Source organism: Phoenix dactylifera, unplaced genomic scaffold (assembly GCF_009389715.1).
Source record: "Phoenix dactylifera cultivar Barhee BC4 unplaced genomic scaffold, palm_55x_up_171113_PBpolish2nd_filt_p 001446F, whole genome shotgun sequence".
NCBI classification, from domain to species: domain Eukaryota; kingdom Viridiplantae; phylum Streptophyta; class Magnoliopsida; order Arecales; family Arecaceae; genus Phoenix; species Phoenix dactylifera.
This window is the reverse complement of record NW_024068765.1, coordinates 30376-54750: the sequence shown is the minus strand read 5'-3', so window position 1 is coordinate 54750 and position 24375 is coordinate 30376.

The window sequence follows — 24375 nt, the reverse complement described above, 5'->3', positions numbered from 1 at the left end:
CCCTCTCTTCGACTGACGATCGCCCCCGGGTCCAATTTCCAGCAACAGTTGGCGCTAGAGGAAGGGACCGAGTAGCGATCATTAAGTTGAGAAGCAAGGGAGCCTCCAACATCTCCCGGCGTCCCCCACAGAGTCCTGGACATTCCGTCCAGAATTCACCTACTCCGGCTGACCCAGTTCCTCAGGTCCAGCCGGAGCAATTCAATGCTCTGGTACAGCAAGTCCAGGCCCTGGCCGCCGCCGTCCAAAGCCTGCGACGCGTGAAGGCCTTACCAACGCTTCCCCCGCAGGCCCAGGTCCAGCCGGAGTTTCCTCCCAACGGCCCGGTTCTCCCAGGCCAGAACTTTCATGGCTCCTCCAGAGCCAACAATGAGGGGCGAACCTCCCCCCAGAGAGAGCTACTGGGGGAAGGTCTCAGCAGAAGACCCCAATCCTCTGAAGCTGAATCAGCTCCGGACCGCCGTGAGCCGGAGCAAACCACGGCGACGATTCCACGGGTTGGAGAGCTCGACAGGAAAGTTGAGCACTTGGAGCGCCAGATCGAAGCGCTCCACAGTAAGAAAGCAAGGCAAGAGGGAGATTTTGAGTTCACCACCAAATCCCCCTTTTCTCGCCAGATCGAGGATGAGCCGGTCCCCACGAGGTTCAAAATGCCTCAGGTGGAGCCCTACAGTGGAACTACCGACCCCCTCGACCACCTAGAGAGCTACCGAGCCCTCATGGCTCTACAAGGATCCTCGGAGGCCGTACTTTGTAAGGCCTTCCCAGCGACTCTTCGGGGGACAGCTCGGCTTTGGTTTTCGGGACTAAAGCCGAACACGGTGTCCTCCTTTGAGCAACTCGGCAGGCAGTTCGCTACCAATTTTGCTACCAGCCGACGCCAACGGCAGACATCAGACTCCCTCCTGGACGTTAAGCAGAAGGAGGGGGAATCTCTCAAGGAGTATCTGGACCGTTTTACTGCCGCCACGTGGGAAGCTCGCGAGCTAGACCAGTCAATAGCCATGTCGGCCCTGAAAACTGGAGTTCGCTCCTATCGATTCCTCTTCTCCATTGAGAAGAGCTTCCCGGTCGACTTCATCGAAATGCTAGCCCGAGCCCGGAAGTATGCCAAGGCTGAGAAGGCGGTCGCCTCCAGGCGGGGTGCGATTGAGCCCGCCTCAAGGAAGCAGAAGAAACGCCGCGAGGAGCGCGGCCGACAAAGGAGCCGATCCCCCCGTCGAGAGAAGAACCTCCCCCGACTGAGGAGCCCGCCTCGGCAGCAGGGACGACCTCAGCGGAGAACCCCACCTCGACCAAGGTCTCCACCACGGCCCCGGACGTACCTAGGGAGGTACGAGAGCTACACGCCTATCAATGCTCCCCGGGCCGAGATCTTGATGGAAATCGAGGGTCGGGATTTCTTCCGACCCCCGCCTCCTATGCGGGATACGGGAGTTCCCCGCAATCCCAGGAAGTACTGCCGCTTCCATCGAGACCGTGGGCATGACACGGAGGATTGCTTCCAGCTCCGGGACGAGATAGAAGCGCTCATCCGTCGAGGAGTACTCAACCGGTTCATGAGGAACTGACGTGAGGCAAGGAGGCCGACGGAAAACGTCACACCGCCCGAAAATCCGGACGACAACAGGCCTATTGCCGGCACCATCAATATGATCGGAGGAGCCTCGGCAGGAGAGGCAGCCCAGGGAGCCTCCCCAAAGCGCCTGCGCACTGATAAAGTCATCTCGTTCTCGGACGAGGACCTGGAAGGGATTGAGACCCCCCACGATGACGCTGTGGTCATCTCTATGATTGTAAATAGGTTTGATGTAAAACGTGTCCTAGTTGACAATGGAAGTTCAGCCAACGTTTTGTATTATCATGCCTACCAAAAAATGGGGTTGCCAGAAGGACATCTCCGGAAAATCAATGCCCCACTGGTTGGGTTCACTGGGGACTCGGTCCTAGTTGAAGGCGAGGCCAGCCTCCTTGTCACAGTTGGCCTCGCTCCCCAGGAGAGCACTGTGAGGACGGACTTCCTTGTGGTCCGCCTGCCCTCAGTCTACAACGCCATCCTTGGGCGGCCAGGGCTAAACGCCCTTCGAGCCGTGGTCTCAACCCGCCATCTATTCATGCGGTTCCCCGCCGGCCAAGGAGTAGGCGAGGTCCGTGGAGACCAGCTGGTTGCCAAGCAGTGCTACATGGTGGTCTACCGAGTAAGGCAACCGACCGAGGCGCCGATTCAGCCAACGGGCCCCTCACTACCCATAGAAACCCTGGATGCGAGGGACACCCTTTGGAAGAAGCAAGTAGAGCCTGGTGAGCTTCTTGTTCAAGTTCCACTACGAGAAAATTTTTTCGAGCTAACTGTGCAGGTCGGCTCCGGCCTTGGCGCCCGCGAAAGGAATCACCTCATCAGCTTCCTGCGGGACAATGCCGATATCTTCGCCTGGTCGTCCGCGGATGTACCGGGAGTTGACCCTGAGGTCATAGTCCATCGGCTTCAGGTGAAGCCAACCAGCAGACCTGTAAAGCAGAAGAAAAGAGGCTCTGCCCCGGAACGGCAACGAGCTGCGGCCGAGGAGGTGGATAAACTTCTTGAAGCCGGCTTCATCCGGAAGGTCTCTTACCCAGACTGGCTCGCCAACGTAGTCCTCATAAAGAAGGCCAATGGAAAATGGCGCATGTGCGTGGACTACACCGACCTGAACAAGGCTTGCCCAAAAGACAGTTTCTCCCTCCCAAGCATCGACCAGCTCGTCTATTCCACCTCAGGACACCAACTGCTGACTTTTATGGACGCCTTCTCGGGGTACAACCAAATTCGAATGGCGCCAGAAGACGAGGAGAAGACGGTCTTCATCACTGACAAGGGCACCTATTGCTACAAGGTGATGCCCTTCGGCCTGAAGAACGCTGGAGCCACCTATCAGAGGCTGGTCAGCCAAATTTTTAAAGACCAGATCGGCCGAAATATGGAAGTTTACGTGGACGACATGCTGGTGAAGAGCCGAGCGGCGGAGCACCATGTAGCTGACCTCAACGAAATATTCTCCAAGCTCAGGGGATACCGAATGAAGCTCAACCCAGCGAAGTGCGCGTTCGGAGTCACCTCGGGCAAGTTCCTGGGTTTTATAGTAACCCAGCGCGGAATTGAAGCCAATACCGAGAAAATCCGAGCGCTGCAAGAAATGACACCCCCGAGGACAGTCAAGGAGGTGCAGCGGCTTACCGGGCGGGTTGCCGCCTTGGGGAGATTTGTCTCCCGATCGGCTGAGCGCTGCCTCCCGTTCTTCAAGATCCTCAAGCGGCCAAAGGACTTCCGATGGTCAGAAGAATGCCAGCAGGCCTTTGAAGAGCTCAGGAGCCTTCTGGCCTCTCCCTCGCTGCTCACCAAGCCTCAGAGGGATGAAGTCCTTTACTTATACCTGGCCGTCTCCCCAGTTGCAGTGAGCTCAGTCCTCGTCCGGGAAGAGGACAAGCTCCAAAAGCCGGTCTACTACATCAGCCGGGTCCTCAGGGATGCTGAGACTCGATATTCCAAACTTGAGAAGACGATCTTCGCTCTTATCATTTCAGCTCGGAGACTCAGGCCTTACTTCCAAGCCCACACAATAACCATACTGACCGACCAGCCTATGAAGCAAATACTGCAAAGGTCAGATCGTGCGGGGAGGATCGCTAAATAGGCGGTCGAGCTCGGAGAATTTGATCTTGAATATCAGCCCAGGCCGGCTATTAAAGCTCAAATACTCGCCGACTTCATCGTAGAGTGCACCCTGCCGGACGACCCCGAGCTACCATCCGTATCCATAGAGGAAACCCCAAGGCTACCATGGGTCCTACACTCAGACAGGTCATCAACTATGGGGGGTAGCGGGGCTGGACTCATCCTCACCAGCCCAGAAGCAGTGGTGGCCGAGCAAGCCTTACGCCTCGAGTTCCCGGCCTCGAACAACGAGGCCGAGTATGAGGCTCTCATCGCCGGGCTCAAGTTAGCAAAGGAGCTGAAAGTAGAAGACTTGAAGGCCTTCAGTGATTCCCAGCTGATAGTAAGCCAGATCCAGGGGAACTTTGAAGCAAAAGAGCCTTCCATGCAGAAATATCTCCAAAAAGTGCGGGAACTCGTGTCTGCCCTGAGCTCTTTCAGTATCCAACACATTCCCAGAGTGGAGAATCTCAGGGCAGACCAGTTGTCCAAGCTAGCGACCTCCCGCATGAGCGAGCTTCCCACGGGGACAGCGCTCGAATATCTTCGGACTCCCAGCACGGATGAACCAGAACCCACCATGTGCATCGACTTTGAACCGAGCTGGATCGACGGGTTCGTCTGCTATCTCCAGGACGGAACCCTTCCCCAGGATGAGACAGAGGCTCGCCGGATCAAGCGCCAAGCTCTCCGGTACGTCTTACATGAAAACAGACTCTATCGTCGATCATTTACTTCTCCTCTTCTCAGATGCCTCCGCCCCTCTGAGGCGGACTATGCCCTCCGAGAGGTCCACGAAGGAATCTGCGGCAATCACCTGGGAGGTCGGGCATTAGCCCATAAGATTCTGCGACAAGGATATTACTGGCCCACACTCCAGAAAGATGCGACGGATTTCGTTCGGAAGTGTGACCGGTGCCAGCGGAATGCTAACATCCAACGCCGACCTTCGGCCCTGCTGACTTCAATCATCACCCCCTGGCCGTTTGCCCAATGGGGATTGATATTCTGGGGCCCTTTCCTCTGGCCACCGGGCAAAGAAAATTTCTGGTCGTCTCCATCGACTACTTCACCAAATGGGTCGAAGCCGAACCTGCAGCCCGGATCATCGAGCAAAAAATGCGGAACTTCGTGTGGAAGTCCATAATTTGCAGATTCGGACTTCTCCGTATCCTTATATCCGACAATGGTCGACAGTTCGACAATGTCCACTTCAGGGAATTTTGCTCTGAGCTCGGCATCGACCACCGCTTCACCTCGGTCGCCCATCCCCAGACAAACGGAGAAACCGAGGTAACAAATCGTACCATTTTGCAGGGACTCAAAGCTAGGCTTGATCGGTCCAAAGGACAGTGGGTCGAGGACTTGTACAACGTCTTCTGGGCGTACCGGACTGCGTTCCGACTGCCCACAGGAGAGACCCCCTTCAACCTAGCATATGGCACTGAGGCCGTTATCCCGCTGGAAATCGGCCTCCCTTCTTCAAGGGTGGAGCATTACGACCCCGACACCAACTCTTCCCGGCTTAGAAGCAACCTGGACCTCGTTGAAGAGACACGAGAGGTTGCCCGGGTCCGTATGGCAAGATACCAACAGAAAACGGCCCAATACTACAACTCCAGAGTTAAGCCCAAGCTCTTCAAAGTAGGGGATCTTGTCCTCAGGAGAGCCGAGGCTTCTCAACCGACCGAGCAGGAAAAGCTCGCCCTAAATTGGGAAGGGCCGTATCAAATCGCCCGAGTACAGCGACCCGGAGCATACAAGTTGAAATCCCTAGAGGAAACTCCAATTCCGCGAAGCTGGAACTCCGAGAATCTACGAATGTACTACCAATGAAACCCCTAGGGGTCCAAGATGATCAGGAACGTGAACTCAGTCTCCTTTCTACAAATAATTCGCCCATTTCAATGATTATGATTATTTCTTCTAATGTTGGGTCATCTGTGATCCTCAGATTCCTCAACTAAGGTCGGGATGCCCCGGGGGTCGACCGTAGAGTCCCAAACTCCCTCGACCCCGGGACGTATTACAGGTCGGTAGAGCGTTCCCAGACCCACCGACCTGACGCAAGATTCCTCGACTAAGGTCGAGATGCCCCGAGGGTCGACCGTAGAGTCCCAAACTCTCTCGACCTCGGAAAGCGTCGCAGGTCGATAGAGCGTACCCAGACCCGTCGACCTGACGAACAATTCCTCGACTAAGGTCGGGATGCCCCGGGGGTCGACCGTAGAGTCCCAAACTCCCTCGACCCCGGGATGTATCACAGGTCGGTAGAGCGTTCCCAGACCCACCGACCTGACGCAAGATTCTTCGACTAAGGTCGAGATGCCCCGAGGGTCGACCGTAGAGTCCCAAACTCCCTCGACCTCGGGAAGCGTCGCAGTTCGATAGAGCGTACCCAAACCCGTCAACCTGACGAACGATTCCTCGACTAAGGTCGGGATGCCCCGGGGGTCGACCGTAGAGTCCCAAACTCCCTCGACCCCGGGACGTATCACAGGTCGGTAGAGCATTTCCAGACCCACCGACCTGACGCAAGATTCCTCGACTAAGGTCGAGATGCCCCGAGGGTCGACCGTAGAGTCCCAAACTCCCTCGACCTCGGAAAGCATCGCAGGTCGATAGAGCGTACCCAGACCCGTCGACCTGACGAACGATTCCTCGACTAAGGTCGGGATGCCCCGGGGGTCGACCGTAGAGTCCCAAACTCCCTCGACCCCGGGACGTATCGCAGGTCGGTAGAGCGTTCCCAAACCCACCGACCTGACGCAAGATTCCTCAATTAAGGCCAGAGAGTCCCAAACTCCCTCGACCTCGGGAAGAGTCGCGGGCCAATAAAGCATCCCCAGATTCTCTCGACCTCGGCGGGCGCTATCGGGTCCGTAAGAAGACCGAGCCCCCCAAAAAAGTCAGAATGACCCCGAAAGTCGACGGGAAAACGAAGCAGTCCGCCCCGCTATGTGGAGCACTACTTTGAAAATGCATAAGGTACATCTTACTCGATACTCGCCTTGTCATATTCATCTACACGTTGCTAGCAAAATCTCGATCAGGGTCGAAACTTTATTCTGGCCAAAGCCAGATTACTCCTACAAGTCGGTTTGAGACTAATCCTCCATTGACCTCATGCATGCTCCATCTGTTGAACCTCCACGGCGACTTATGTAAGTCTTCGTAAACTAAGGCCCAACTCGACCCCCATATGTGGACCCCAATGTCGAGCTATGAAAATAACCTTGACCACGGACGTGCTGATTGAGTTCGGAAGGGCCGAGGTATTCTTTAAAAGTCCCGACCCCGCTCACCAAAACCTCGGCAAAGTCCGAGGACGATAATTATGAAAAGCCCGACGACAACTCGGTTATTAGCTTATGCTCCCCCATGCAGGACGGCACCAACCCTTTCTATGGTCCTATAATCTGGGAACCGAGTTCGGAAGATCAATTAGACTCCCCAGATAGCGGCCAGTGCAAATCTAGCACGGCCCCGCTTGGAGGACTAAGGCCCAAGCTCGGTGCCTCACAAACCTAAAAGCCAAACATGGCCACCTTTGCGATCCTAGAGTCCGAGCTGTAGGACTTAGAGAAATTTCCTAAAAACCTAAGCTCGGAGCTCCCTCTGGTTAGTACGATCAGAACTAGCGGAAGCGAAGATATGTCCGATGAAGACACACGCCTCTGTTAAGCAGCTCGAAAGCTAAGATATGAAGCGGACAGCCGGTGGAACGATAGGTTAAGATCCCAGCCTCGTTTACGACAAAAGAAGAAAGAAAGACAAAGTGACAAAAAAAAGGGATACTTTCGTTAGCAAAATGCCGAAAGGCTAGGTACAAAGTTGGAGGTCGGCTGTTTAACAAGTGTGAAGGCCGACCTCATTTACAGTAAAGAGAAGATAAAAGCCTAAGTCCTAAGAGGCGGCAGCAGCGTCCGCGTCACCCTCGGGGTCGTCCACGGCGATGACCTAGGGGCCTTCGGCGGGTACGGACTCGGGGTCTGCGGCGAGGGCCTCGGCTGGCGCCGCGGGAATGTTCTCACTGGTTTCGCAAGGGAGGGCCTCCGCCACCGCCGGCTCGGCTGCCTCGGCTTCGGCCTCAGCAAGATCTTCTTCGGACATAAGGGCGGCAGGAACGTCGTCAGAGTCGGAGCTGTACCCCAGCCTCATCCTCGGACGGATCATCGAAAGGTCGAACTGGGGGCAGATCCGAGCCATCTGCTTTCGGAAGTTATCAAAGCCCCGGAGAAACCCGTCCACAGTCTCCTTCTCTAGCATGTCGCGGAACTCCTCCGACTCTTTGAAGAGCTCCACGGCATTCTCCGCTCGCTCGAGCGCCCTCTTCTCTCGGGCGTCAAGCTGCTCGATCTTGAGGCGGAAGACCCCGCCCTCGTACTTGAGGCCCGCGATCTCGGACTGGGCCTCCCCCAGTCGCGCCTCCGAGGCGCGCAAGGCCGACCTGGCCAGCGAATGGGCGGCCCTTTCCTCCTCGAGCACCTCGACCATAGCCAGGCGCCCGGCCTCAGTGGCCTCCCTCCGTGCCTCAGCCTCGGCCAGTGCCGCCTCCAACTCGGCAATTCTTTTCTTAGCCGGCTCCAATTGCCGGCTGAGCCGCCGAGTCTCTTCTTGACACCCTTGGGCAATGAATACCAGGGTGTCGACTTCGTGAATGTGCTGCAAGAGAAAAAGGATGAAGCAATTATAAGTCGAAAAACGTACAGCATGTTCGCCAATAGCCTAAGAAAAGTTGGGAAAGTAGCTTACCCGAACGGTATTGCGGTAGGTACCGTCGACGATCTCTTCCAGCGGTAAGTTTCGGAACTCGACCCGGTCCGCTGGAAGCATCGCACGCCGAAATACGGCTCGTGCGACATCGACGTCGTGTATAGCCGAGCTCCCCTCGAGGAGAGGGGACCCCGGCTCGGCCGATTCCTCCCTTGGCCCCCTTGAAGAGCTCGGCTCTCCCGAACTAGGGACCTCGGGGCCTCTTCTCGGCTCAGGCCCCGATCGTTGCAGGTGGATCATGGTCGGCCCCCGCTGGGCGATGGGGGCAGGACAAGGCGGGGCCGCCGAGCCCGCATCACCGGCGGCCGACGTCCGCCCCTGGTCGGCTGCGGAGGCCCCCACCTCTGGGCCTCTCGTCCCGGCCGACGAAGAAGCACCGGCCGATCTCGATTTTTTCCAAGGCTGGGGAATAGCCCCCCGGCCTCGGCCTCCCGCCTCTTTATTCGAGAGAAAAGGGACGTGTTGCTGGTCGGCATGTGGGGGATATCTGAAACCAAAAATTTTTTTAAGTGTCAGACCGATATTTATGAGAAAAGAAAGCGGATAAAAACGAAGCGATGCGACTACCCTTACCCTCGGGACGCGCTGAACTCAAGCCTACGCTCGCCAAGGCGTCCTCCCGTAAGAGCTCGGTCAGGTTGAACCCCTTCCCGAGGGCCCGTAGGGAGTCCAAGACCCTCAACTCCCTCCCCGAAGGCTCGGAGAGCCTATTGAGAGCCTTCAACCGAGGGTGCCCCCACCTCGGGTTGAACCCCCACGGTACCTCGGATGCAAAAAAGAAAAATTTCCCCTTCCACTCATGAATAGAGGAAGGGGCACCCTAAAAGAGTGACATACCGCCCCGAAAGGCGAAGTATAGCCACCCTGCGTCCGCCGGGTTTTTCTTTAATAAAAAACACCGACGGAAGATGCTAACCGAGGTCGGGATCCCATGCCCGAGACACAAGGATAGGAACCCGATTATGGTCCTCCACGAGTTCGGAGCAAGCTGTGCTGGGACGAGCTGATACTCGACCGCAAGTTGTTCACGAACTCGTGAACAGGGAACCGCAGGCCAGCCCAGAGCGTCTCGCGGTGAACCGCGATCCGACCTGGGGGCGGCCGCGTCACCCTATCCTCCAGTCCCGCGGTTTCGAGATGAAACCCAGGCTGGAAGAAGAACCGGGAGCGGATCAACTCTAACTCCTCCCCCGACAAACTCGACCCTACTTCCCCGGGACCGAGACCCATTTTGAAGAAAAATGAAATAAAACTGAAGATAGAGGAGGGAGGAGGAAAAGGAACCCCAGCTAGTACAGGGTGGGAACCTACGGGAGGTCGCCGGAAATCACTCCGGGCACTGTCGGCAAAATTTGGTCGAAAGGTGGAGCGAAGGAGGAGATGGCAAAAATGAGAAGCAACCAAATAGAATTCTTAGGGCAGACTTGTGGGGTTTATATAGACCCCCCGATGGCCCCGATCGACCGGATCGGTTCCCATCCCCTGACTGGATTGCGCCATGTGTCGGCCTCAGAAGCCGAGGCACCACATTCACTCCGGATCAACGACTCGGGTACGAGATCGAAACGCTGTCCCATCGGATCTCACGGCCTCATCATGGGTCCGCAAAATCGGACCTCCTTGAAAGACGAGCGGACGTCACCCCCGCTCCCTTCATTTAATAAGCCTCCGAGACACGTGGAGTGCCGATGTAGCCTCCACCTCCCCAGATCAGTGATCCACTAATACAAGATCAGAAGCGTACGACCTCGGATCACGCCGCGTGTTCATTTTGAAGCACGAAACGGCATATTTATTTATGAGGGAGACCTCAACCACGAAATCGAGGCGCCGCCTCGTCGGGCCCGGGGACCCTCATCATGGGTTCGCCGCACGAAGCGATCTCGGAGATCCAAAAGGCGTCATCCCCGTCGCGGCTGCTTCGGGAAACGTAAGGACGCAGACCCCATCATAAACTCGCCGACTAAAGCGACCTCGAAGCGCCAAAGGGCGCAGGTTCCGTTATAAAAGCTCCGAGAAGCGTAAGGGTGCGGACGCGATTCCCTCCAACTTTAATAATAATAATCTCTACTTCCCACGTCCGAGCCTGCAAGTTGCTCGCACTCGGAAGTCGGGGGGTAGTGTTGGGGGAATATGATTTTTCCCCAGCGACATAATTACCCCTAAGGAGTCGCACAACCGCCGACCTTGGACAGCCGAAGTCGGCGTCCGACCTTGGAACCTCCAACCCGGAAAACTCCCGACACCCGAGGTCTGTTTTTATCGACCACCTACTACGGCCGTACCCCCTCGAGGTCCGGCCGAGGGCCATATCCTGCCATTGCCCCGGCATTTATTGCGCATGACCCCTGCAAACCCCCGGTTCACTCAACAATTAATGCGGATCTCCGGCTTACTCAACAATTAATGCGGATCTCCGGCTTACTCCACAATTAATGCGCATGGCTCCTGTTATCTACGGACCCGCGGCTCTCCACGGCAAGTCAGCTCCGCAGAGTCCAATCAACCATGATAAGTCTCTGATCTCGGCTTTATCTCCGACGTCAATACAATGATTCACTCGATCGCGCGCCAGCTCGGGTCGTACGACGACGTCACCTCCGACATCAATGCGATGATTCACCCAATCGTGCGCCGATCCGAGCAACATGCCGAGCCGTACAATGGCCTCGCCCCATCACATCACAGATAAACCGACCTCCCCCCTATAAAAGGGAGCCTTTGCTTCTTAGAGAAGGGGGGAGGGACCCCGAACTCTACAAATACTGTTCTTTTTCTTTTCTCATACAATTTGCCCCCCCTTCTGACTTAAGCATCGGAGGGCCGGCGCCGGAAGACCCGGCCACCGGCTTTCTTGCAGGCACCCGGACGGAGGACGCCGCCTGCCGACGGACCGCCGTTCCCCTGTGAACGTCTGCCGCTCCCTCTCTTCGACCGACGATCGCCCCCGGGTCCAATTTCCAGCAACAAGGAGTTTAATATATTATGACTCATAGGAGTACAAACAAATAAGAATGTTTGGATTCTGTCATAATCCCACCAAATAAGTTCATACATAAATCAGATAAACCATCATGTGAACCTTTTATCAACATTTCTTTCTTCTTCTTATTTTCTTAGTAAGAAAAAGGCAAATGGCGACAATTCACCTTGTTTCATTTCAAAATGTTTGAAGGAAAGGAATCTTATGTCAATATGAAACATATCCTAATAAAATCTTAGAATCTCTCTTCATGCTGTGCCAACATCTTTCTAGGTATGAACTTTATTAATTCTATGTAAGCATTGGATGCTGGTGGAGATAGCTAGGTACTACTAAAATCTAGTCGTCATATCAAGATTGAGTCCCAGCTTTCCGTTTGTTAAATTCTCAAGAGGGCTTGTGTGATGTACTCAGATGATGTAGTTCAAATTACCACGATCCTCAACTTATTACTAAAATTTTAATTAAAAAGTAATGAAGGATACACTATAAAAAAAAAAAAAAAAATTCAACAACTTTTAGAGCATGTACCGATGCTTATAAGCGTTGGTAATTTTGGCGCTGATGCTTACCAAAGCATCGCAAAAGCGTTTGGTAGGTGGGAATGAAATTTTTTTTTTCAACGCTTTTTGAAAGCGGCGCTTGTGGAGTGATTGATTAAAACCCCATTTGATTTTGATGAGCTCAAAGCATTTGAGTATACCTTGTGATTACTAATGAATTCAATTGAGTGTTTCAGTGAAAATCCTGTCCAAGTGTTTCTAGACTTGGTTCATAGTATTTTGGATAAGTTAAGAAGTCTGCATGAACCAATGTCTGAGACTCGAGTCGACTCCCGAGTATCACGAGTCGACTCCAAGCGTATCAAGTTCACTGGCACGAGCTCGAGTCGACTCCAGATCAGTACGAGTCGACTCCGACTGAGAACAGACAGAAGGACAGAAAGCTTCAACTCAGAAACTGTCAACGAGTCGACTCCCGAAGTGCGCGAGTCGACTCCAATGTTCAACGAGTCGACTCCAGGGTAGTAAGAGTCGACTCCAAGAGAAACACAAAGAAAAGTCAGAGAGCAGTTTTCGGGTCTGAGGTTCGAGTCGACTCCCGCAGTACGCGAGTCGACTCCGAGACTGAGCGACCATCAACAGACAGAAGACCATGTTACTGCCTCTGAGATTCGAGTCGACTCACAGACAGCTCGAGTCGACTCCGAGACAAGCTTCACGTCAAAAGGCAGAAGACCAACTTTCGGAAACTGAGAGTCGAGTCGACTCCAAGGAAGTTCGAGTCGACTCCAAGACTGGATGAGCCAAAAGACAGAGAATCGGGAGTTCGGGCTCTGAGATTCGAGTCGACTCCCAGGACAGTCGAGTCGACTCCCAGGACAGTCGAGTCGACTCGAGTGGACAAAATTCAAAATTGGATCCACGGACTTCAGTGGATGAGCCGACTCCAAAATTGCCACGTCAGCTCCAGAAGTTGGCGAGTCGACTCCAGGTCAAGACGAGTCGACTCCCAGTCAAGACGGCAACTTTAATTTAAATTTGGAACAGTTGCCGAGTCGACTCCGGAAAAGCGTGAGTCGACTCCTGCTACAGCCGAGTCGACTCCTGATCGCACGAGTCGACTCCAACCCACCAACGGTCATATTGTCAGGCTGCGCAGAGTGTGCAGAACGGCCAGAAAAAGCAGAGTAACGGCTAGTTTCCGTGGGGGTTGGCTTAAATAGCCACAGAGGACTGTAGCAAGGTAGAGAATAGACATTCCACTCCAAGCATTCAAGTTTTCAAGCTCTCCAAGTGCTCTTAAACGAAAAAGGGGAGATCTGCATTTACTGCTCCAACAACTTCTTCCCAACAATCATAGCTTCCTCCTCCTGCATTCAAGTCGACCACTCTTTCAAGAGGAGATCGGAGTTCCAGAAGCCATACCTCTTCACCAGCTTAAAAGTGTTTGAGGGCTTCTAACTCCTTTACGATTATATTGTTTTAAATCTGCTTTTTGAGAAGCTATTTTCTATTTTCTTCTATCTCTTGTATTTACTTGATTCAATCGGGGGATTGAATCAAGGGGTTTAAGGTTGGTTGGTGAGCCAAGTTAAAACCAACGTGTGTAAGGGTTTGATTGTGAGCCCGGGAAAACAATCGGGGTTTGGTTCTAGTCGGTGAGCCTGGAAAAACCGACCGAGTTTGTTGTGAGCTCGTAAAACAACAAGTTTGGTTGTGAGCTTGCAAAACAACCGGCTGTAATCCAAGGGGGTTATAGTGAAATTCCCAAGTGAGACTTGGGGAGTGGACGTAGGAGCAAGGGTTAGCTCCGAACCACTATAAAACTTTGTGTTTGTAGTGCATTGTCTCTCATCTTCTTCCCCGGACACTACTCACAGCACTTAGCTTTAATTAAACAACTTGCTATAGCTTTAAATTAATCATCCACAAAGTTTTAAATATTCAAGTTAATTTAAAAACCCAATTCACCCCCCCCCCTCTTGGGTTGTCTATCTGGGCAACAAGTGGTATCAGAGCCAAAAACTCTTCCACTCAAGAGTTAAAAGATCAAAATGACAACCCCATTTGGATCTTCTCACATTGAGGGTCAGTCCACCCAAAGACCCCCTTTCTTCAATGGATCTGACTACTCATACTGGAAGGCTAGGATGAGAATATTCATCCAAGCCCAAGACTATGAGATGTGGTCCATTGTAGTAAATGGGCCCTACATCCCATCCATATACGTAGATGGTGTTAAGGTACCTAAACTAGAAATGGACTGGGATGAACATGACATGAGGAAGGCACAATTAAACTCTAAAGCAATGAATGTCTTCTATTGTGCCTTAGACCGTAATGAATTCAATAGGGTCTCTACTTGCAATTCTGCAAAAGAGATTTGGGACAGACTTGAAGTGACCCATGAGGGCACGAATCAAGTGAAAGAGTCCAAAATAAATATTTTGGTTCATAAATATGAACTATTTAAAATGGACTCTAACGAAACAATTACATGCATGTTCACTAGGTTTACTGATATTGTCAATGGCCTAAAAAGCCTTGGCAAGAACTATACTAACAGTGAACTTGTCAGAAAAATCCTTCGGTGTCTACCAAGGTCGTGGGAAGCTAAAGTGACGGCAATCCAAGAAGCTAAAGACTTGAACAAGCTTCCACTTGAAGAGCTCCTTGGATCCCTTATGACGCATGAGCTTACCATGAAACAACACAACGAGGAAGAGTCCTCCCATAAGAAAAAGGTAATAGCTTTAAAATCTACTTCTTCTAACAAGGACTTGTCTTGCAGCAGCAGCAGTGAAGAAGAAGAAGATGAGGAAGATGGTGGTGAGGCTCTTCTTGTGCGCAAGTTCAAGAAATTCATCAACCACAAGAAGTCCTATCATCAAAGGAGAGGCCCCTCAAATTCCTACCGCAAGGACAAAGGTAAGGAAAGGGAAAGTGAGGGGATCGGGTGCTATGAGTGCAAAAAGCCGGGACACATCCGAGCTGAGTGTCCCTTACTAAAGAAGAGCAGCAAGTACAAGAAGAAGAAGAAAGCCCTTGTCACCACCCTATCGGACTTCGACGCATCATCCTCATCATCGGATGAAGAACAAGAAGAGAAGGCCAATTTTTGTTTCATGGCCAACGAAAATGAGGTAACTTCTGATACGCACTATGATTTTTCATTTGATGAACTTTATGATGCGTTTAACGAACTAATGATTGAATATAAGGATGTTAATGTTAAAAACAGGGAACTAAAAGTAACTAACCAAACTTATATCCGTAAGTATGATTCTTTATTTAAGGATAAAGATGCTATTACCAAAGAAAATCTAGAACTTAAGACAAGCAACCAACTCTTAATTAAGAAAACTAGTACCTTAACTAAAGATAATGAAAAACTAACTAAGGAACTTTCAGAACTCAAAAACTATAAACAAGTCTTAAACAAGGATCTAACAAAAGAACTAAATGATCTAAAAGCCGAAAATCAAACATTAACTAAAGAACTTACCAAATACAAACCCTTAGTTGAAAAATTCACATATAGTTCTGAAAAGTTAAACATGATACTTAACAGTCAACGAGCCGTATTTAATAAAGCGGGTTTAGGGTATAAACCGAAAAATAAACAAAAACTTCTTAGTAACTTCTTTGTCAAAGCTGGAGAAAATAAAACTAAGAAAATGATCTGTTTCTGTTGTGGAAATATAGGACATAAGGCAAATGCATGTGACTATAGGAAAAGGAAAACTAAAAGAAAGATTAAAAGGGTATGGGTTCCAAAAGGAACCAACTTGACTAACCATGAAGGACCCAAGAAAACTTGGGTACCTAAGATGACATAATTTGCTTGTGTAGGAGTGTCTTGCAGCCAAGGTCAACAAAAATTGCTGGTATTTGGATAGTGGCTGCTCAAGGCACATGACGGGTGATAAAGACCAATTTTTCACCCTTGAAGCTAAGAAGGGAGGTGCTGTGACGTTTGGAGACAACAACCAAGGTCACATCATTGGTATTGGTAAAGTTCAAATCACCCCTTCTACTTTTATAGATAATGTCAGATATGTTGATGGTCTTAAGCATAACTTGTTAAGCATCAGTCAATTATGTGATAAAGGATATGATGTTATGTTTAAACCATCACTATGTATTATAACAAATCCTAATGATAATAGCTTAGTTTTTAAAGGGATTAGACGTGGAAATGTATATGTTGTAGACCTAGAAGATCTTGCAAAACATAACCAATGTCTAGTTGTAAATGAAACTAAAGATAATGATGCTAGTTGGTTATGGCACCGTAAGTTAGGTCATGCAAGCATGGACACAATAACTAAATTAGTTAAAAGAGACTCCGTGATAGGTTTGCCAAAATTAAAATTTGAAAAGAACAAAATATGTGAAGCATGTCAATTTGGCAAACAATCTAGGAACTCCTTTAAATCCATAAAATGTGTCTCTACCTCTAGGCCTCTAGAATTATTACACATGGACCTATTTGGTCCAACTAGAACAACAAGTCTAGGTGGAAATAAATATGGTCTTGTTATAGTAGATGATTACTCTAGGTACACATGGGTCATGTTCCTAGTACATAAGGATCAAGCATTTTCTATGTTTAAAAAATTCCATAAGGAAGTAACAAATGCTAGAGAGTCTTCAGTCATAGCCATTAGAAGTGACCATGGTACCGAATTCGAAAATCAATTATTTGACGAATTTTGTAGTAAAAAGGGGATAACCCATAATTTTTCTGCACCTAGGACACCACAACAAAATGGAGTTGTGGAAAGGAAGAATAGAACTCTAGAGGAAATGGCTAGAACGATGTTATGTGAAAGTAACCTCCCTAAGTACTTTTAAGGAGAAGCCATTAATACTTCTTGCCATATATTAAATAGAGTTTTATTAAGACCCATTATAAAGAAAACACCTTATGAACTGTGGAAAAACAGAAAACCAAAAGTTAACTATTTTCATGTTTTTGGATGTAGGTGTTTTGTACATAATAATGGGAAAGATAATCTAGGGAAATTTGATCCTAAATCTGATGAAGGAATATTCCTAGGTTATTCTACAACTAGTAAAGCCTATAGAATCTTTAATAAAAGAACCCTAGTTATAGAAGAATCTATACATGTTGTTTTTGATGACTCTAGTGACATCTCATCTAGTAAGAAGGTTAATTTTGATGATGATATTGAAATACTTGAAGAAAAGATAGATGAGATGGGATTACAAGATGATAATCAAAAGTTGATTGAAGGAGAATCGTCAAACCAAGAGCCTATAGTGGATCATGGGCTAGCTAAAGCTTGGAGGTATGCTCACGGGCATCCTAAGAAACTAATTCTAGATGATCCATCACAACCGATTAGGACTAGAGCATCCCTTAAGAATTTGAATAATCATCTAGCTTTTGTTTCACACTTTGAGCCCAAACATATAGAAGAAGCCGAAAATGATGTAAGTTGGATAAATGCAATGCAAGAAGAACTAAATCAATTTACTAGAAACAAGGTTTGGGATCTAGTGGAGAGACCTTCTGAATATCCAATTATAGGTACTAAATAGATATATAAAAATAAGCTAGATGAAAATGGAATTGTTATAAGGAATAAGGCTAGACTAGTAGCAAAGGGTTATAATCAAGAAGAAGGCATAGATTTTGATGAAACTTTTGCTCCCGTAGCTAGACTTGAGGCAATTAGACTTCTATTAGCATATGCATGCTCTAAGGACTTCAAACTATATCAAATGGATGTAAAGAGTGCTTTTCTAAATGGGTTTATTAATGAGGAGGTGTATGTAGAACAACCTCCTGGTTTTGAAAATAATCAATACCCTAATCATGTGTATAAACTGAACAAAGCACTTTATGGACTAAAACAAGCACCTAGAGCATGGTATGAGAGACTTAGTAAATTCCTATTAGAACATGAATTCTCTAGGGGAAATGTAGATACAACATTATTTCTGAAAAAGAAAAATAAGGATATGTTATTAGTACAGATTTATGTTGATGATATCATTTTCGGTGCTACTAACAATCGCCTCTGCGAGGAATTTGCTGATTTGATGCAGAGTGAGTTTGAGATGAGCATGATGGGAGAGCTGAACTACTTCCTCGGGCTTCAAATCAAACAATCTGAAGGAGGCATCTTCATTAATCAAGCAAAATATATCAAGGAGATGCTCAAGAAGTTTGATATGGAGGGAAACAAGTCAATCAGCACCCCCATGAGCTCATCATGCAAGTTAGACCAAGATGAATCAGGTAAAGCTGTAGATCAAAAACTTTATAGAGGTATGATAGGTTCTTTACTGTATCTTACTGCAAGTAGGCCTGATATTATGTTTAGTGTGTGCATGTGTGCTAGATATCAGGCTAATCCTAAAGAATCACACCTAGCTGCAGTTAAGAGAATCTTTAAATACTTAATTGGAACTAAGAACATAGGGCTGTGGTACTCTAAAGAATCTAGCCTAAACTTAATAGGGTACACAGATTCAGACTTCGCTGGATGTAAGCTGGATAGAAAAAGTACCAGCGGGTCCTGTCAATTTCTAGGAGAAAACCTAATCTCATGGTTTAGCAAGAAACAAAACTCGGTTGCATTATCCACTGCAGAAGCTGAATATGTTGCAGCCGGGAGTTGTTGTGCTCAAATCTTATGGATTAAACAACAATTAGAAGATTATGGCATTAAACAAGATAAAATCTCCATTAATTGTGATAACACAAGTGCCATAAATCTCACTAAAAATCCAATTCAACACTCAAGAACTAAACACATTGAGATAAGACATCACTTCATAAGAGATCATGTATTGAATGGTGATGTGTCACTCCAATTTGTGTGTACTGATAATCAATTAGCAGACATTTTTACAAAACCCCTAAGTGAAGAGAGGTTTAGTGTGCTTAGAAGGGGATTAGGAGTGATTGATCCATCCTAGTGGGAGTTTTTCACTAGATTAATTGATTTTGATGATTAGAATGAGGTTAAAATAGAGTTTCTATATAGTGATCATCAAATCAGTCCTTAATTAGCTGATTTTCCCTCATTTGGCACGATTATGGCATGGTTTTTAGGTGCGTGCCAAGGTTAGAGACGACTCGAGTAAGTTTCAGAGCCGGCTCCTAAGGGAGAGTCGACTCGCACATTTGCGGGAGTCGACTCGCAAAGTTGGCAGCTGAGGGGGAGTCGACTCGCACAATGTCAGGAGTCGACTCGAAGTCTACATGCGCTAACAGAGAGTCGACTCGCGCATATTCTGGAGTCGACTCGAGGTCGAGTCGACTCGCGACTCAGGGGAGTCGACTCGCAGTCGGGATCCGACTTTTTAACCCTAGGGTTGTCGTTTCGCAAACACTTTTTCTCAAGCCGCCACTGTTCACAAAGCCCTAGAGCCGACTCCTAGGTCATCCCCGATCGTCTCCAAGCCCTTTTTCCGTCGATTCTTCGCCGGACATTGAGTTTCCGTCCGTTCCTAGGTCATTTCCGGTCCGTCCCGAGCTTCCTCTGTCGGTCCTTCACCGTCCTCTAGGTATTTTTCTTCCCGTTTAGGTCAAGATGCCTCGTAAGACCGTCGTTAGGAAGAGGTCCCGTCCCGAGGCCGGTCCCGAGCGGCGCTCCAAGGCGCGGCACGATCCCGCGAGGCAACCACCTCCGGATCGTTCCCCGCCTAGGGTGGTTCTCGTTAGGCCGTTGGCCGGGAAGGCCGTCACCTCCGGGAGGTTTGTCGATTTCGACTATCTCTCCCGGGAGGGGTTCACCATAGGCGATAGGCTTAGAGCCCAGGGCCTAGAGTACTTCCTCACCTTGGACCTTCCCACCTATCCTGGCCTAGTTCAAGAGTTTTACAGTACCGTCCATCGGGGAGATGGAGGTATCGAGGGCACGGTAGTAGGTGTACCGTTGCGTGTCACAGAGGACCTCATTGCCCATATCCTTCACCTTCCATTAGTAGGGGGTGGCTCCCGCACACCCTGAGGATAGAGTTGCGGCCCTTACGGTCGTCTTAGGGCATCCACCTCAGTCCCCCCTAGATGAGGTATCTGCTAGCTCACTTCCTATTGAAGTGAGAATCCTTTTGAGCATTCTGTCCAGGTCCATCTTCCCTAAGACAGGGAGATTTGATTTTGTGAATGAGAGGGACTTAGCTATTATGTCTTATATCCTTCAGGACACCCCGATCAACTTCCCAAAGCTCATTTATAGGTATATGTGTGAGCCCCTAGATAGACCTAGGCTCTCACTCCCATACGGTATGTTATTCACTCTTCTTTTTAGGCAGTACGAGATTTCCATTCCTGAGAGGGAACCCTCTCGTGCCTTGCGATGGACTGATCGCTTATGTACGGGGACTATGCACAGGATGGGGTTTCGGAAGAGAGAAGGGATCTGGGTTAGGAAGTCCACTCTCACTGCTTAGACCACCAGACCATCACCCAGTCCTGAGCCAGATTCAGACTACCCAGACCTTCCAGACCATCCAGACCTCCCATCCACTCCTCCTGCTCCTACCACCTCTGCCGGACCTTCCTCCTCAGTTCCACCATCTATGGAGGTCCGTATTGATACAGAGCAGCTCCGGGAGCTGCGGCAGGAGATCGTCCGAGATCTGAAGGACGAGCTGCTTCGGGAGATCCGCGGCTCGGTGCCTGCTCCCTCTTCTGCGCCCACTTCCTCTGCCCTGGTCCCTTCCTTGACAGCCGTGACTGACATGATGGCTCATGTACGGGAAGAGATCTACAATATCCGGAGTTTGGTCCAGGCCCAGTTCCATAGCATGAGTGAGGTCACGAGCTCCACTCGACAGATGCGAGAGGAGATAGGTCGTGACATGCACACCACCACCGAGGGGGCCGAGCGCTTGTCGAATGTACTCATCGACAAGCTGGACGCACTACAGACATCGGTGACTGGACTTCAGGCGTCGGTGACAGAGCTCTCCACTACACATAGCAGAGCCACCACGTCTATTATCACGCAGCTCGGACATGTGACAGATGCAGTCACCCTCCTCATGGAGCAGAGCCGATTGAGAGGAGGAGCACCATCCTCCAGAGGAGGTGCCACATCCTCGAGAGGAGGAGCCACACCCTCCAGAGGAGGAGATGCATCCTCGAGAGGGGGAGCTTCATCCTCGAGGAGGACATAGATGTGTTTGAGTTGTGTTTTGTCTTGCTTTGCTTTACTTATTGTATTCTCACATGTATTCACATTCATATCAATACAATGAGTAGACATTTTATCTTCAATTATGTGCCATTTGATGATTGGTTGTGCCATTGATTGTGTGTGATTACCTCCTTTTTGGTATGATGACAAAAAGGGGGAGAAATATGTATAAAATATGTAAAAAGGGGAGAAATATGAAAAAATATGTAAAAGAAATCAATGGAAATAAATAAAAAGATAAACTCTTAATAACACACACAAATTTGTTCTAAGTGGATTCGGTACCTCGAGACTCATTATCTCTCTTTTGGGGCTCCTAATGGAGTAATCTCCAGAATCTATTCAAGGGATATTCGGAGATTAGCTGAATCCTACTCAAGAACAAATTGACAGATTTTCCCTCTAAAAAGATAAAATTCAGTCCAAAAACTTCAAAGCATTAAAAGGAATTTCAGAGAATCAAAACATAGTTGAATGCATATGTTGAGGGGGAGAATCTGAATTTTAATCAAGCTAAATCATTAATGACATATAAGCCGAACAATTGATTGCATAATATGAAGGCTTATATAATTCCAAATGAAAGGGGGAGCTTTAACTCCGAAATTTAATGTTTCACTCCTTTCAAACTTGGATAAATTAAATTATCAGACATTTGAATTCATTTATGGATTTTACTTCATTATTTTATGAGCAATTCACTTTACATATACTCAAAGTTTTGTCATCATCAAAAAGGGGGAGATTGTGGAGTGATTGATTAAAACCCCATTTGATTTTGATGAGCTCAAAGCATTTGAGTATACCTTGTGATTACTAATGAATTCAATTGAGTGTTTCAGTGAAAATCCTGTCCAAGTGTTTCTAGACTTGGTTCATAGTATTTTAGATAAGTTAAGAAGTCTGCATGAACCAATGTCTGAGACTCGAGTCGACTCCCGAGTATCACGAGTCGACTCCAAGCGTATCAAGTTCACTGGCACGAGCTCGAGTCGACTCCAGATCAGTACGAGTCGACTCCGACTGAGAACAGACAGAAGGACAGAAAGCTTCAACTCAGAAACTGTCAACGAGTCGACTCCCGAAGTGCGCGAGTCGACTCCAATGTTCAACGAGTCGACTCCAGGGTAGTAAGAGTCGACTCCAAGAGAAACACAAAGAAAAGTCAGAGAGCAGTTTTCGGGTCTGAGATTCGAGTCGACTCCCGCAGTACGCGAGTCGACTCCGAGACTGAGCGACCATCAACAGACAGAAGACCATGTTACTGCCTCTGAGATTCGAGTCGACTCACAGACAGCTCGAGTCGACTCCGAGACAAGCTTCACGTCAAAAGGCAGAAGACCAACTTTCGGAAACTGAGAATCGAGTCGACTCCAAGGAAGTTCGAGTCGACTCCAAGACTGGATGAGCCAAAAGACAGAGAATCGGGAGTTCGGGCTCTGAGATTCGAGTCGACTCCCAGGACAGTCGAGTCGACTCGAGTGGACAAAATTCAAATTTGGATCCACGGACTTCAGTGGATGAGCCGACTCCAAAATTGCCACGTCAGCTCCAGAAGTTGGCGAGTCGACTCCAGGTCAAGACGAGTCGACTTCCAGTCAAGACGGCAACTTTAATTTAAATTTGGAACAGTTGCCGAGTCGACTCCGGAAAAGCGTGAGTCGACTCCTGCTACAGCCGAGTCGACTCCTGATCGCGCGAGTCGACTCCAACCCACCAACGGTCATATTGTCAGGCTGCGCAGAGTGTGCAGAACGGCCAGAAAAAGCAGAGTAACGGCTAGTTTCCGTGGGGGTTGGCTTAAATAGCCACAGAGGACTGTAGCAAGGTAGAGAATAGACATTCCACTCCAAGCATTCAAGTTTTCAAGCTCTCCAAGTGCTCTTAAACGAAAAAGGGGAGATCTGCATTTACTGCTCCAACAACTTCTTTCCAACAATCATAGCTTCCTCCTCCTGCATTCAAGTCGACCACTCTTTCAAGAGGAGACCGGAGTTCCAGAAGCCATACCTCTTCACCAGCTTAAAAGCGTTTGAGGGCTTCTAACTCCTTTACGATTATATTGTTTTAAATCTGCTTTTTGAGAAGCTATTTTCTGTTTTCTTCTATCTCTTGTATTTACTTGATTCAATCGGGGGATTGAATCAAGGGGTTTAAGGTTGGTTGGTGAGCCAAGTTAAAACCAACGTGTGTAAGGGTTTGATTGTGAGCCCGAGAAAACAATCGGGGTTTGGTTCTAGTCGGTGAGCCTGGGAAAACCGACCGAGTTCGTTGTGAGCTCGTAAAACAACAAGTTTGGTTGTGAGCTTGCAAAACAACCGGCTGTAATCCAAGGGGGTTATAGTGAAATTCCCAAGTGAGACTTGGGGAGTGGACGTAGGAGCAAGGGTTAGCTCCGAACCACTATAAAACTTTGTGTTTGTAGTGCATTGTCTCTCATCTTCTTCTCCGGACACTACTCACAGCACTTAGCTTTAATTAAACAACTTGCTATAGCTTTAAATTAATCATCCACAAAGTTTTAAATATTCAAGTTAATTTAAAAACCCAATTCACCCCCCCCCCCTCTTGGGTTGTCTATCTGGGCAACAGCGCTAAAGGGTCGATTTTTAGTGATGCATTTTAGTGATGCTTAAAAGCGTCGGGCAGTTAGCGACGTTTGAAAATATCAGCTTTTAACCACTTATTTTTTTATAACAACGCTTTAAAGCATCATTATCTTTTTTTTGAAAAAATTATATAATTTTTTTTCTTTTTTAGCAAGTTTTAAAGTTCAGAAGTCATCCTTCCAGCACCGTGGCGCCTTAAGGAGAGATGTGATTGAGTAATTCAAAACCATTCGGGCTACTTAAAAATTAGCCCTATTCAAAAGATTTTGACTGCTAAGCAATTGTTATCAGTGCTTTGGTTCAAAAGATCTTAGAACCACTGTTCAAACCTTCCTCCATGAACAACAATGCGCATTTGGTGATTCCGTCTCAATACCCCATGTGGGTGCTTCTGCTTTTCATATAAATGATATAAGCCTGAGAATATAAAAAGGGGTTCATTGCCAAATAAATGTCATACCTCAGAAAGAAGAAAAAAAAATTTAAAAGCTATCATCAAAAGAAATCCACCTGAGATGCAAAGTAGAAGCTCAACTCTGCCAGTAACACAAAGAGGAACAGAAAGTATATGGTACCCCATAGAGCCATGAGAGAGAGAGAGAGGGAAAAGCTTGGGATGTGTGGAGTGATT